We start from the raw sequence: 16,675 nt of genomic DNA, 5'->3' as shown, positions 1-16,675 counted from the left end.
CATGAAGTGTATGTAGCTGCCCAAAAATGTGTTTCTAGTAACAGACTAAAGTGTATGTAGAAGACTGAAGGAGTGTATCTAGCAGTTCAAAAAAGTGTATGTAGCTGCCCAAAGATGCATATGTAGCTAGCTGCCCAGAGATGTGTATCTAGTAACTTCTAAGACGACAAATCAAACAAATAAATAGATCATGAAGTTTAGAAATTACTTGTTACTTTGTAGAGGAAGGTGTTTACTAGGCTTAGAGAAAGGTGTACCTAAGAAGTGTTTTCTCCCATTTTATTAGTCGCAACATAATTTCTCGTCGATAAGCAACCAAGTCCTGCAAAACAAAAATGGCAGAAATTTAAGATAAAAAGCTAAAACAAACAAGTGAAACGAGAAGTGATATAAATTGTACCAAAAAATATATGAATTATCAAGTCCATTAAACTCACTTTGTAGTTTTTCTTGTCCGTCCATAAATATGTATTGATCATTGCACCTTCCAGAAACTTCATGACGTATAGACCGCAGTCAAAACTATTCAAACAGTGTATGATGTTGAAAATTATATTCAAATAATTAACATTATGCAAAATGAAACGAAATATAAAACAAACTAACGTGTTTGCTTGCTGAGGTACATCCTTGATTTCAGTAGGAAACAAGTTGATGGCCTTGAGCCGCTTGTAACCATTGCTGATGGGTATATGATTTGTAACATTGACTATCTGTGAACGACAAACAATCAGCAAAATATGAATGAATATCTTAGATTGTGACTTTTAAAGTGAATTGAAATAAACAATGGCGACCATACAATATCCTCCACATAAGGATTATATTCCTCCACAGCTTTCTTATCATTTTTCTTATATGTCCTAAGAGAGTCCAAAATATAGTTCTTCTCCTTCTTGAGGTCAGACACGCAAGCTAACCAATGGTTATTATGTTTGCCAATTGTGAAAAAAAACCTAGATAAAAGGAAAATGATTTAAATAGGATATGCATGGTAATTAGTATATGCATATACCATTACAGTTTGACATTAGTAAATTTACCTTCTCAATAGTTGCTCCATCTTTTGGCTTGTAGTGCATCTTAAGATGAGGGCACGAACCAAAGTTTACCTCATTAACCTTTAATTGCGGCTTAGCACACTAACAATTTAAGAAAATAAGTTAGTAAACTATACTACAAATATACGACATCTGTTTTTTTTTAATTTGAACATAGTTCAGATGGCATATAGTTTCCTCAGATTCATAAATATGAAGTAAATTTGAAAAAGTAAAACATAAATTCAAAATGTATCGCTTAGATACCTACCTTCATTGTTGAAGGCAAGTACAGAATAACAGGTCGATTATATGTACACATCACACCAAACATGTCAATCACCTACTGTGGACATGGCCCATCTGTGATGCCCAGCCGATCTGTGGACACGGCAGCGGTCTTTTGAAAGCCACGCTCGGTGGCGTAAAGATGCTTTCGACCGGATCGTTTTAGATCGGTCGGTTTCGTCTCGGCAAGGGTCTCGAAACGATTCAAGAGATGTTCGGAGTCGCCACAAAGCATTTGTGGGATGCTTGGAACCTGTTCGAATCCACTTTATACCTAGGTCAACCAAGGCAAAAAGCGGTGTTTGACATAGGTACTAAAGATAAGGAATCGTCCCTCTTTAGCATATTATCTCTAGAATGACTCTCGTACGCCCTGGATAGGGTCGCCCACTATCCAAAGTTTCTGATTAAGAGGTGAAGGTATGTATTGGGAAGCTCTTTAATCGGACACCCAATCCCGCCCGCAGTAGCGGCCTCTACTGATCGATCTTGGTTGGTTAAATGCAAAAGTTGATAAAAGGGGTAAATGCATGAATGCGCATCCACGGGTTTAAACCTAACATGTGAGCTTTCTATGCCGGTTGTTTTAATCCAAGTATCAAGTATTTGATGTCGAGTTGGATTTAATGTTTATTTGCATACAAGTCGAAAATTAAACAACCATTTACCGAGTTAGGTTTATGGTGCATAACGTGATCCATTTTTCTTAGTAAGGCATTTTGCAAATATGATGTAAAATGGGCAGATTTGTCATCTGATCCGTCCTGTATTCGAGTTAACCGAAGTCGGGATCGTCCTAGACAAATGCCGGAAGGAAACATACCCTGCATCAGGCAGTCAGAAGAGGCGCGAGCCAGTGGGCGATACAAGCAGGTCTGCCCTGGTTTGAAAATGGAAAAATGAGTGGCCTGTTTAGGCGCGGGTCAACAGACGATGTAAGAGCGTCTTCTGACCATTGAAAAAGTTCGTAAAATGTATTGAAAAGTGGGTGTTTAAACCTGTCTTGATTCGAAAAGACCGTTTAGGCCGCTTTTGTGTTGATGTGAAGAACGAGACTTGAATAATCGTCATTGTTTTGACAATATTCGATGTCGGGTTCGGTTTTGCAAGCTTGACATGAATAGTTTTGAAAATGATTATGAACTAATTGTTTTAAGTTCATTTGTTTGTAATTAGTCAATGTTCATCATCGTACTCGGGTTAAAATCCGACATGGTATGTAGAACCAAGGATGATTTTGTGCTGGTGACTAATACATTTGTTTTGAAAATGTAAAGAAATGAAGAACGGTTTTAAAATACCTTTCAAAATGTAAAGAAATGAAATAAAAGGTTTTAAAATACCTTTTATAATGTAATTAACCAAATATTATCACCGAAACACGGATTAAACCGTCATGGTATTAGGAACCAAGGGTGAAAAATGTTTCATGGTTAAAAATTTGTCATATAAAGATGGTTTGAAATATTTGAAATGGTAAAAACGAGTACAAATATGAAATGAAAATAAAGGGGAAGAAGAGACCAAACACGTTTGGATTTAGGTTGAGAGGGGCTTTAGGCGCGAGCCTGGCTGCTACACAAGCAGCCCTGCCTCAACCAAAAATCCGGTTCTGGCACATTTATCCCATATTTGGACCATGTTATGCATGTTTTAGCATGTTATAGTCATGAAACAAATGGAAAACATGATAGAAGAAGATTTGTTTACACCCTCATACTTACATGCTAAGCTTGAGACGAGAAATCGACGAAAGTGTATCAACTTGTTTGGTCGGAAAACTCGGTTTGAAAACCGTTTTAGCAAAGTAAAAGAGTGTTTTAAGTTTAGTGATGGTGTAGTGGTCGAGATGGTCAGTCAAGTGATTTAATGCACGATGACGGTACCTAACAATGTGTAAGGCTTGTGTTTACGATCGGTAGGTCGTAAACACGTGTCGGTTTGTGACTTGAGAAGTCGAGTCTAGAATTTTAAGAGAGAGGTGAGGCGGCGGACACTCGCGTAACTCTCAAATGGTGTCATTTGAGGGGTATTTATAGGAAAATGGGTGGTTGTGTGCAATTTGAGCGACGTGGCCGCATGGGCTGCTCGAAGAGGCGCGAGCCATTTCGCGGGTCTTCGAGGTGTCTTGTCACTATCACGCAAGTGTAATCATGATTTGTTCTATCCTAGGTTTTGTATGAACTTGACTTGTACTTGACCATTAAGGATTCCGGGAAACCTTAACATGGAAGTATTTGAAAAGTTTGTTTTTTGTGTTTGACTCGGTTTGACTCGTTGTTGGAGTCGGGATTTGAATTTTCGAGTCGGTTTTTGGTCCGGTGTCGGTTTTGACTCTAATTAGTGTCATTGCGACCCCGTCGTCATGCATTAAATACTCCAGGTACTTTTGAAACGTTTTGAAATGTTTTATTGTCAAAATCGTTTTAAGTTTTGCGACGTATAGTTGTACAAATCTGTCGATCAAATGCTACGATTCTTAAGCATATTGTAGTCCGATAATCATCGGGTGTTCGTTAGAGACTCAATAGATACTGGGTATCTACACCTACAAATGTAATAGTGTTACAAATATTTCATCATATTGGAATATAAGATATAAATGAAAAATGTCTATATACTCACCGTATCCCTTATACAATGACAATTTTACAAACTTTTCATTGCGTTTCGGCAGACATTCATCCATTCTGTGGCCACAAGAATCTCATCCAAATACCTACAAACTAATATAATTAGCACAACTTCTAAGACGACAAATCAAACAAATAAATAGATCTTGAAGTGTATGTAGCTGCCCAAAGCTTAGAAATTACTTGTCATCCTTGCGGGCATTGATTAACCGCCCCATATTTCCGTGTCTAACAATTGACGTTGTCGGGTATCCTTGGTGGCAGCTCTGGTTTTCTTTCTTGGATTTTGGAAGTCTTGATTACAGCAAAAGACAACATTTTGTAGCATGCCCTTTTACAAAAAACCTTAACTTGGTTGTTCTACAAACAAATAAAAGGAAGGTTGATTTGCGCTTATTCTATACATAGAAGTAAATAAATATATGAATGTAAAGCAGCTTACATCTTGGAGACCCAAAATACAAGTCCTTCTTTCTCCTTTGTATTTCTCCAACAACCGCATGAGGTAAATTCCTGTATCACTTCCATTACCAAGATTTGATCTCAGAATAATCTCCTCTGGCTTCATGTCACGGACATCTACTATAGACGACATTTTATTGACCAAGCATCTAATAAAAAACTCTTTCTGCATATATAAATACAATCGGTTCAAAAATGCATATAATATTAATATAGTAGAATAGCATCAAAATACGAGTTGGTTGAAATGCGCATACCGTAGACTCAATACTAGGTGCGTAATTTACGGTTTCTGGCCTCATCAAATGCAGGATTTCCAACTTTTTTATTAGGAAGTTGAAACACATCGCAAATGGCTTCTTAGAAATTATTGGTACAAAGATCTAAAATTATATAATATTTTTTCTTAAAAAATGTATATATCACAAAACCATAATGAAAAGTTAAACATGTAAATACTTACCAAAGCTGCCCCGTAAAATTGTCATCAATTTGAGAACTTAGTTCAGCAGATTGTGGGAGATACAACCTACAAGGTGAAGTATGTGCTCTAATTGTTTCACCTTTGTTCAACCCGCAACACCAGGCACGTATCACATGTTTAGGCACTCTATCACCTGATACTAGCATCTTCAAATCTGCCCGAGTAACTGAAAGGTCTATACCAATTTTAAATAGGATCTCACTGCATACATAATGGTCCAGTCACAATGAAATGAGAAAAGTAATGACTGTATCTACCTAACTATAAATATGAATCGAAGAATTATTTGGAATGTATCTAGCAACAAATTTGAAGGAGTGTACAAACCTTTCATCAGAAAATTCTGAAAATATATAGTCCAGCGCTTCTTTCTCAATTTTATTCATCTTGCCGTCAAGTTTGATACTTCTTTGAATGAAAGGAGATCGAAAAGCTTATGTCTGAACTCTAATCTTCTTAGCCCTTGTCCTTTTTATATGTGTGGGTTCATTTGGGGGCAAAGAAGAAAGTGGTTCAACTTCAAGTGGCTCCACATTCACATTTATATTTAAAGCATCATCAGCAATCTTTTGGAAAACATCTTCTTGTGATTCTGAGCTAAGAAGTAGTTGGAATTCAGGTGGGGTCAAAGGATCAGGCGATGGACAGGAAGGAGGTGTAAACATTGGGGGGGAGTGGTTTGTAAACCTTGGCGATCGACGGAATGAGGTTGAAGCTTGTGCTGTTTTCTCACCATTCAATGGTTCAAACAACTCCTTTTGTGACTCAGAGTCCACAAGAATAAGAGAAGTTGACTTTGGCAATTTTTCAGACACGGCCTTGGAATCCACAAGGTTAGCAGATTTTGCTTTCTTTAGAAGATTACTCTCAATATTTTCATCTCCAATGTGTAAACCATCCTCATGTCCCTTTTTCTTAACATCTTCTTATGATTCTGAGCTTAGTAGTTTGAATGAAGGTGATGTAAAAGCTGATGGGGAGTGGTGTGTAAACCTTGGCGATCGACGGAATGAGGTTGAAGCTTGTGTTGTTTTCTCAACATTCAGCGATTCAAACAACTCCTTTTGTGACTGAGAGTCCACAAGGATAGGAGAAGTTGACTTTGGCAATTCTGGAGATGAAGCCTTGGAATCCACAAGGTTAGCAGATTTTGCTTTCTTCAGAACATTACTCTCAATATTTTCATCTCCAATGTGTAAATCATCCTCATGTCCCTTTTTCTCAACATCTTGTGATTCTGAGCTTAGTAGTTTGAATGAATGTGGGGTAAAAGTTAAAGGGGACTGGTGCGTAAACCTTAGCGATCGACGGAATGAGGTTGAAGCTTGTGCTGTTTTCTCAAAATTAGGCAGTTCACGCAACTCCTCTTTTGACTAACAGTCCACAAGGATAGGAGATTTTCCTTTATTCGTAACATTACTCTCAACATTAGCCGGTCGTTTTCCCAGGGCAGTTTCTAATTCAACAAGAGCTGCCCACAACTCATCCTTAGATTCAAATGATTGACCATTAAGCTTAGACCATGGATTTGATTTCTCATTGTCATGTTCATCTGTATTAGAAACTCCTTCCTTCTCTTTGTCTTTTTCAGTGTCATCAGCTTTGGTGTCTGTTGGTTGTGATGAAGGGCAACATGCACCAAAAGCTTCATCCATTACAACTAGCTGTTGTACAAGTTTAGAGTCAGGGTGAACGACTTTAGCTGCTTCCAACGAATTTTTGAACCTTGCATAAGAATCTGCAAGAGTAGTTGCAGATTCTACCAAAACCTTGATAGTATTTATCTGCTTACTGTCGGTCTCACTGGCCTTTGGTGAAGCCTTCGGTTCTTCGCTAGACTTCTGTTTTTGCTGATTAGAAGACGCGGGCACTGTTGATGGGACAATGAAACTTACTTCCTTAACTATACCCTTGATGATACGAGGAAGAACACCTGCTGTGCCAAACCCATATTGCATCTCATTCTTAAGCCTCTCTAAAATTTTGAGTTTTGTCTAGGTGGCTAGGGTGGGGAAGACGCAAGGAACTGAGAAAAACTTGTAGCAACTCTATCTAAATAATAAAAGACGAAAACCATGATGCGACCTCCAAACCAATCATTCTTCGAAATTCTCCACGAGTCAACGCTTTCAATTAACTATTTTCTGGTAAACCCACGCCAGTTTAACGTTTGAATAGATGAAACATCCCTAAGACATTTCAGGACTCGAAGGCTCGCAAAGGTCCCCTTTACACCCATAAGAAAAGTAGAAACAACAAATACAATGAAGTTCCTTTTAAACTGTTCCCCGCCCTCCTTTTTCCTGATAAGCAGACTAAGAATGTCCTTAGTCTCCAGTCTTCTCGGATCTTTATCAAATTATTTCATCCAGCTACTCTTCAACTCAACAAACTCCTCACTCTTATCATTTACGGAAGCTATTTGGCCTTCATTTCCACCGATTGGAATACCAGTCGACAAATGAATATCTTCATCTGTTATATGAAACTGACCTTTCATGTAAGAGCAAGACACTGAGTTAAAGCGGGTAGCAAGCCAATGACCGAGAGCACCCAGCATGTTATCTGTCTTGAGAGTGAAAAGGCCTCCAAATCCCATGTCTTTAATCTCAGATACTTGTTTTTCACTTAAATCGTTGTTGATAAATGTCATCAGCATTTTAGGAGACATACGAGTCCGTAAATAACACTGTCCACCATCATCATCATCATTTCTTTTCCTTTTAGGAGTTTTCTTAGATGGATTCGTCTCAGTAATAGCTTATTGCTTGCTTGTACTCGCACCATGATTATTGATCGTTAAATCCGTCATTTTTGTATAGGTAAAACAATGGTTAGTGTTGTAGCCACATTGGCTTTTAAACAAAAAAGAAACATGCTATCAAGGTTGAGAGGGACAACAAAGAAACAAGGCTGACAAAAGTGTATGTAGCTGCCCAAAGATGTGCATCTAGCAACTGGCTAAAGTGTATCTAGCTGAAGGTGTGTATCTAGCAGTTCAAAAAAGTGTATGTAGCTGCCCAAAGTTGTGTATCTAGTAACTGGCTAAAGTGAATCTAGCCAGCAGAAGGTGTGTATCTAGCAGTTCAAAAAAGTGTGTGTAGCTGCCCAAAGTTGTGTATCTGGTAACTGACTAAAGTGTATCTAGCCAGCAGAAAGTGTGTATCTAGCAGTTCAAAAAAGTGTATGTAGCTGCCCAAAGTTGTGTATCTGGTAACTGACTAAAGTGTATCTAGCCAGCAGAAGGTGTGTATCTAGCAAGTGATAAAAGTGTATCTAGTTAACTTAAAAGAATATAACTAACTACTAAGAAAAGTGTATTTAGCTAGCTAAAGGTGTGTTTCTAGCAGCACAAAAAAGTGTGTCTAGCTACCCAAAGACACTCTAGAGGGAACGGAATTAAACCTTAGGGGGGCGGGTATCCTAAAACGGACGGGAAAGGGTTTAGAGTTGGATTAGGCGGATCCGCAGCCTAAACTCTTTCCCGTGTTCATTGCATTCGAACATCCGGAACACCGAAAGACACCCTAAGGGGGGCCGAGTGAACCCTTTTTTGGGGAAGGGATCAAAAGTAGGGGGACTGGGTATCCTAAAATGGGACGGGAAAGGTTTAGGGTTGTATTAGGTGGACCGCTACCACGGATCCGCTTAATCCAACCCTAAACCCTTTCCCTTGTTCATTGATTGCATTCAAACATCCGGAACACCGAAAGACACCCTAAGGGGAGCCGAGTGAACCCTTTTTTGAGGACGAGATCAAAAGTAAGGGGCCGGGTATCCTAAAACAGGGCAGGAAAGGGTTTAGGGTTGAATTAGGCGGACCGCTATCGTGGATCCGCCTAATCCAACCCTTAACCCTTTCCCTTGCTCATTGCATTCGAACATCCGAAAGACACCCTAGGGGGGAGGGGGGCGAGTGAACCCTTTTTTTGGGCACGGGATCAAAAGTAGGGGGGAACGGGTATCCTAAAACGACACGGGAAAGGGTCTAGGGTTGGATTAGCCGGACCCGCGCGGGTCCGGCTAATCTAACCCTAAACTCTTTCCCTTGTTCATTGCATTCGAACATACGGAACACCTAAAGACACCTTAAGGGGGGGGGGAGGGGGAGGGGGGGAGAGGGGGGGGGGCGAGTGAACCCCTTTTTGGGGAAGGGATCAAAAGTAGGGGGGACCGGGTATCCTAAAACGAGACGGGAAAGAGTTGAGGGTTGGATTAGGCATACCGCTACCGCGGATCCGCCTAATCCAACCCTAAACCCTTTCCCTTGTTCATTGCATTCGAACATCCGGAACACCGAAATACACCCTAAGGGGGGCCAAGTGAACCCTTTTTTGGGGACGGGATTAAACCTAAGTGGGGCCAGGTATCCTAAAACGAGACGGGAAAGGGCTTAGGGTTGGATTAGGCGCGGATCCACCAAATCCAACCCTAAACCCTTTCTCTTGTTCATTGCATTCGAACATCCGGAACACCAAAAGATACCCTAAGGGGGCCCGAGTGAACCCTTTTTTGGGGACATGATTAAACCTAAGGGGGTTGGGTATCCTAAAATGAGACGAGAAAGGGTTTAGGGTTGGATTAGGCGGACCGCTACCACGGATCCTTCTAATCCAACCCTAAACCCTTTCCCTTGTTCATTGCATTCGAACATCCGGAACACCGAAAGACACCCTAAGGGGGGCCGAGTGAACCATTTTTTGGGGACAGGATTAAACCTAAGTGGGCCAGGTATCCTAAAATTGGACGGGTAAGTGTTTAGGGTTGGATTAGGTGGACCGCTACCGCAGATCCGCCTAATCCAGCCCTAAACCCTTTCCCTTGTTCATTGCATTCGAACATCTGGAACACTGAAAGACACCCTAAGAGGGGTCGAGTGAACCCCTTTTTGGGGACGGGATTAAACCTAACGGGGGTCGGGTATCCTAAAATAGGACGGGAAAGGGTTTAAGGTTGGATTAGGCGGACCGCTACCGCGGATCCGCCTAATACAACCCTAAACCCTTTCCCTTGTTCATTGCATTCGAACATCCGGAAGACCGAAAGACACCCTAAGGGGGGCCGCGTGAACCCTCTTTTGGGGACGGGATTAAAGCTAAGGGGGGTCAGGTATCCTAAAACGGGATGGGAAAAGGTTTAGCGTTGGATTAGGCGGACCGCGGTCCGCCTAATCCAACCCTAAACCCTTTCCCTTGTTAATTGCATTCGAACATCCGAAAGACCGAAAGACACCCTAAGGAGAGCCGAGTGAACCCTTTTTTTGGGAAGGGATCAAATATAGGGGGCGCGTATCCCAATAAATGTACAAAAGAAATTTGTAACAAAGGACGGAACAATATATAAGAAAACAGATACAAAAGTAATTGAAAAATCAGAAGTAAAGAACATTGCATTATACATAGAAAAGTGATCCATGCAAATATTGAAAACAAAGTACAAGATTACATTTATGTTATCCAAAATGTTAAACTAAGACGTACATAATTATATAGGAGGTTGACACTACTACGGAATTATACATAATAACAAAAGGGCAACGTTAAAACCTTAAAGTGCAAAGCCCTAGTTACACAGACACTACATTTCAAACAAAGGACAAATGTAGGCTATATATACATCATCAAAGGTAAGTCAAGAAAAGATATATTTTGACGAGTGACTAATAAGTCTGCAGCAATGCAAATGGCTATATCTCGTTCCTCACTCGGCGTAGCTAAAGCATGCAAGAACTCAGTAACTTGGCTGAGTGCAACATCATCAAGAGCATTAAGATGAGTACTCTGAGATGGAATTTTTGCTTGGTGAAAATGCAGTAAGAATTTGGTTGTCATATCCTCCGTCATCAAACATTTGCATGTTTGAAAGACTATTCTAGGACCCCTACGAATAATTTGAACACCATTCACATCTTTATGTCTAGAGAAAGCCAATATGCCATGCTGACCCCAGGTGCACTTCGGTGTATGAGAAATAGTTGAGCCTAATTTCGACATACGAGCGCCATATGTGCTTTATCTTCGTAAAGATCAATTTTAGAGAAGATTTTATGCATACAATCTTGATTATTAAAAACAGAATGATATGCTTGATAGTGACGGCCAGGCACTATAATTTCCTTTAACGGAGAAAAAGAGAAACTCATAGCTGTTTGTTTTTTAGTGACATAATGTGCGCGAAATGACAATTGATCTTCGTCAAGAAGATTGACAACACAACCATTGCACCAAGTTGTCATACTTGGCTATGAAACAAGTGAAATACAACTATTAGTAATACAAAAGGTGAAGGAGTGTATCTAGCTTGACGAATGAGTGTATCTGTCAAAGTAAAGGAGTGTATCTAGCTTGACGATTTTGAGACTGAGGATCACCCTGATGAATGCAGCAAATAAAAAAAGAAAAACTTGACTGTCACTGACAACAAACATGGCACAACAAATCGCGACCAAATAAAATAACTGAAGTAAATAAAAAGCCAAATCTAAAGAGTATAAGTCCCTAAGAACACACGATTCTACAAAATTACATTTCACACTCAAAAATGCACATCAAACTTGTTTCATAGACAAGTTGTCATACTTGTCTATGAAACAAGTGAAATACAACTATCAGTAAGATAAAAAAAATATGAAAATACGGAACCCAAATTCTTAGTTAGTCGGACTAACAATCTGGGAAAATAAACAAAGGTGAAGGAGTGTATCTAGCTTGACGAATGAGTGTATCTAACAAGGTAAAGGAGTGTATCTAGCTTGACAATTTTGAGACTGAGGATCGCCCTGATGAATGCATCAAATAAAAAAGAAAAACTTGACTTTCGCGACAAATTAAAATACCTGAAGTAAATAAAAAGCCAAATCTAAAGAGTATAGGTCCCTAAGAACACACGATTCTACAAAATTATATTTCACACTCAAAAATGCAACAAGCATATCAAAACTGGAGAAAATGTGACACCTACAAAGTATCAGATCACAAAACTACGCACTGTTCTTCAGTTTAATCGAACTTCTGACTTTCAGAGTTTCTGTTACGCAATAATCACAATGCAAAGCTCCAATAATTTTCTCTTTCCGCAGGAATGGCAGTAATCAACAATCAAATTTCTTTACTAAATCAACATAAATAACATAACTAATCAAATTACGCATTGAACACAATGTAAAGCTCAAATAACATCTTATCACTCAATCAAATCATGTGCGCAACATCTATAACAGTAATCAACAATCAAATTTTTCGCATAATCCAAACAATGAAAAATAGGAAAAATTAGGGTTACTAAAAGGGGAAAAACATACATTAAGGGTCGAACAATATATCCCATCGCCGTCGGGAGAGGTGGGAGGAGTTGTGGAGGAGATCAGTAGCCTTCGCCGTCGTCGATAATGAGAGTGTTACTTTTAGTGGGAGTGAGCGGAATGCGAGGGAATGACGTGTGTCGTGTGTCGTGTGTCGTGTGAAGGTTGGGATTGTTGGGTTTTTAAGTTAGTTCGTAAGTTCGCACTGAACTTTCAGTTCGCATGAGATCCTATATATATATATATATATATATATATATATATATATATATATATATATATAGAGAGAGAGAGAGAGAGAGAGAGAGAGAGGCGGGATCCGGTGAGGACGGCTAAATATTTGAGGATTGAGGATTGCAATACAATATCACGGGTTCTTCAATACAATATCACGAAAAAAATCAGACTTGTCCAAAAAAAAAAAATTATTTATAAAAAAAAAAAAAAAAAAATTTTTTTTTTTTTGCGCAGCTATTTTTTTCGTGTGATATTGTTTCGAGAGCCCTGTGATATTGTATTGAATATCACGAAAAAAATTAGACTTGTAAAAAAAAAAAATTTATAAAAAAAAAAATTTTTTTTTTTTTTTTTTTTTTTTTTTAAACTATTTTTTTCGTGTGATATTGTTTCGAACAACCTGTGATATTGTATTGAATATCACGAAAAAAATCAGACTTGTCCAAAAAAAAAAAAAAATTTTATGCAGCTATTTTTTTCGTGTGATATTGTTTCGAACAACCTGTGATATTGTATTGAATATCACGAAAAAAATCAGACTTGTCCAAAAAAAAAAAAAAATTTTTATAAATTTTTTTTTTTTTTTTTTTTTGCGCAACTGTTTTTTTCGTGTGATATTGTTTCTAACAACCTGTGATATTGTATTTAACAACCTGTGATATTGTAACGAAATCCTCAATCCTCAAAAAGATAGTGTATCCTCACATGATCCCATTCCTATATATATATATATATATATATATATATATATATATATATATATATATATATATATAAGTCCATAAGTTCTATTAAGGGCCCTTGGATGGTGAAAATGGATGGCCAAGATCAACCCCAAAAAAGTGTGTTTAATGGCTAATCTCACCATCTCTCTCCTCCCTTACTAATCTACTCTAATTAATCACTAATTTACTATATATTTGTTTTCCACTCACTCATTCCTCTCTCATCTCACACATTTTACTCATCTCTTCTCTCAAATCCCCAATAAATAAAAAATCCAAATAAATAAAAAACCCAAAAAACCCAAATAAATAAAAAAAACCAAAAAATCCAAATAAATCAAAAAACCCAAAAAAAAAAAATCCAATTAAACCAAAATCTCTCTTTCTCATACACCACTACCTCACCCAACACCACCCACCCATCGCCCACCGTCTCACCACCACGATACCGTTTCACTCTCAGGTTAACGTTTTTTTTTCCCAGATTGTGTCTCTCTTTTTTATCGTCTTTTTTTTCAGATTTTGTTTCTATTTGTTAATATTAATCTTAGATATATTAAAGTTATTATAATTCATATTTTGACATTTCAAATATCGTCATGTTTTTTATTTTTTTCAAATCTCGTCTCGTTAAAATTCGTCTTGTTATATAAATTTTTCAGTTTTAGTATTTAAATTTCAATATATATTTATTTATTTCCTCAAATTTCAATGTTTATAACTTCAACCTCTTGTTTTATAAATTATGTAAAATCTCGTCTTGTTAAATTTCGTGTTGTTATATAAATTTTTCAGATTTAGTATTAAAACTTCAATATGTATAACTTCACCGATATTATGTATAATTTCAATCAATATTATGTATAATTTCACTGACATTATGTATAACTTCAATCCAAATTATGTGCAACTTTAATGACATTGTGTGCAACTTCACTGACATTATACTTCAATCTCATCTTGTTATTGTGTTGGTTTCAAATCTGAATTTATATTTGGACTAAAGTTATACAATTCTGGACTAAAGTTACACGATTTTGGACTAAAGTTACATAATTTTGGACAAAAATTATACAAAAAAGGACTATAGTTACACTATTATGGACTAAAGTTACAATATCAATGAACTAAAGTTACACAATTTTGGACTAAAGTTATACAATTTTGGACTAAAGTTAAACAAAATTGGACTAAAGGTTCCACTATGAATGAACTAAACTTACACTGAAGTTATAGTATTAAGGACTAAAGTTACACCCTTAAAGTACTAGAGTTACATGATTTTGAAAATATAAATTTAATTTTTATAATTTTAAGTCAATATTGTGTAACTCTAGTCCATATTTGTATAACTTTAGTCCATATTTGTATAACTTTAGTCCAAATTTACGTAACTCTAGTCTATATTTGTATAACTTTTAGTCCAAATAACTCTAGTCCATGAAGTTACACTTTTTAGTCCAAAATTGTGCAACTTTAGTCCAAAAAGAAGACAAGTGAGAAGAATAAGAGATTTAATATTTTAAGGGTATAACTTTAATCCTTAATGATATAACTTTTGTCCTAAATAGTGTAACTTTAATGTTTAAAGGGAATAACTTTAGTCGTAATTAGTGCAACTTTCATCACAAGTAGTGTAACTTTAGTCATATAGTCCAAATTTATGTCACTTTTATATTTTAAGGGTGAAACATTAGTAATTAATAGTGTAATTTTAGTCCAAATTTGTAAAACTTTTATATTCCAAATTTGAATAAGACTGAAGTTATAGTATTAATAATTAAAGTTACACCCTTAAAGAAATAGAGCTAAAATTTTGAAAAATAACATTAAAGTTTATGTAACTTTAATGTTTGAAGTGTATAACTTTTGTCGTAAGTAGTGTAACTTTAGTAGTAGATAGTATAAATTTAGTAGTATTCACATATAGATCTGAAAATTCAAAATAAAAAAAAAGTTAACAAATGTAAATTGTAAACAAAAATTATAAAGTAGAAAAAACCGTAAATCTCACCAATACTAGATCTAAAATAAAAAAACCGAAAAAAATATATTTTAAAAAAATAAACAAAATTGAGAATAAGAAAACTAGATCTGAAAACCAATAACAAAAACAAAAAAGAAACAAAAAAAGAATCGAAAATAAATTTAATCCATAATAACAAAAACCCGTTAATCTAACAAAAAAACCCGTAAATCTAAGAAAAAAACCAAATAAAAAAAAACAAATAACAATAACAAAAAAAAACCAAATAAAAAATCATGATTCGTCAAAAAAAAATTAACAATGAAAAATAAAAATTTAATTTATTACTAAAAATTAAAAAAATCGTCTCACAACTACACCAACACACAAATACTAAAAAAAATATAAAAATTGAGTTATATAAAATAGATCTATAACTTTTGTATTTTATGCGTATAACTTTAGTGCATAATGATATAACTTTTGTCCTAAATAGTGTAACTTTAATGTTTAAAGGGTATAATTTTAGTGAAAAATCAACCAAAAACGAAAACAAAAACAAGTCAAAAATAAACCAAAATAAAAAACAAAAAACAAAACAAAAAAACAAAAAAACCAAAAAACCAAAAACCAAACAAAACAAACTTGAATGGTTGTGTAACTTCAATTCATACAATGTATAACTTAAGATGTTAATAGTGTAACTTTAATGTTAAAAGGGTATAACTTTAGTCGTAAATAGTGTAACTTCCGTCATAAATAGTGTAAATTTAATAAATATTAACAAAAAATTGAAAAATAACAAAGATCAAAATAAAAAATTAGAAGTTAAAAACAACAAAGATCAAAATTAAAACAGATTTGAAAAATATAACCGGACAACAATAACAACAACTAACAACCTCGACAACCCGAGATCTAAAAAATTAGATATGGGTTCCAACAAATTGAGTCAAATCTTAACAAATAAAAAACAAAACTTAACTGAAAAACTAAAAAAACAAAAACAAAACAGAAAAAACAAAAACAAAAACAAAAAACAATATATACAAAATCTGAAATAAATAAAAATAAAAAAATAAAGCAAAAAAAAAATGAAAACAAAAGAACATAACAACGACTTCACCATCAACAACCAAAAAATCAAGATGTGAAAAAAACAAAATCCACCAACAACAAAAACCACAACCACGACCATGTGAGATCCCTAAAAACATCTCCCTTTTTTCGAAATAAGTAAATAGTATAGAGTCGCCAGTAGGTTTTATAAAAAAACATACAAAAATAAGTTAACGGAAAGGCCCCTTTTGATCCCTGGAATGGGGACTGATCCGTCACTCCGGTCTGAACCGGAGATTGCGGATTCGGGGGTAAAGGTACGATCATGGAAGGTGTTAGGAACCCAGATCACCCATCAAACTGACGGCCTCTACTATTTATTTGTAATATTATATATTTGACGAAAATAAGACAGAAAAAAGAAAGTTAGTAACAAACTTTGTACAATTATTTAAACTAAAAGATTTAAATAAAAACAAAG

The sequence above is a fragment of the Silene latifolia genome, chromosome 1 (assembly GCF_048544455.1).
Source record: "Silene latifolia isolate original U9 population chromosome 1, ASM4854445v1, whole genome shotgun sequence".
Taxonomy (NCBI): Eukaryota; Viridiplantae; Streptophyta; class Magnoliopsida; order Caryophyllales; family Caryophyllaceae; genus Silene; species Silene latifolia.
Note: the sequence above shows the minus strand (reverse complement) of the source record.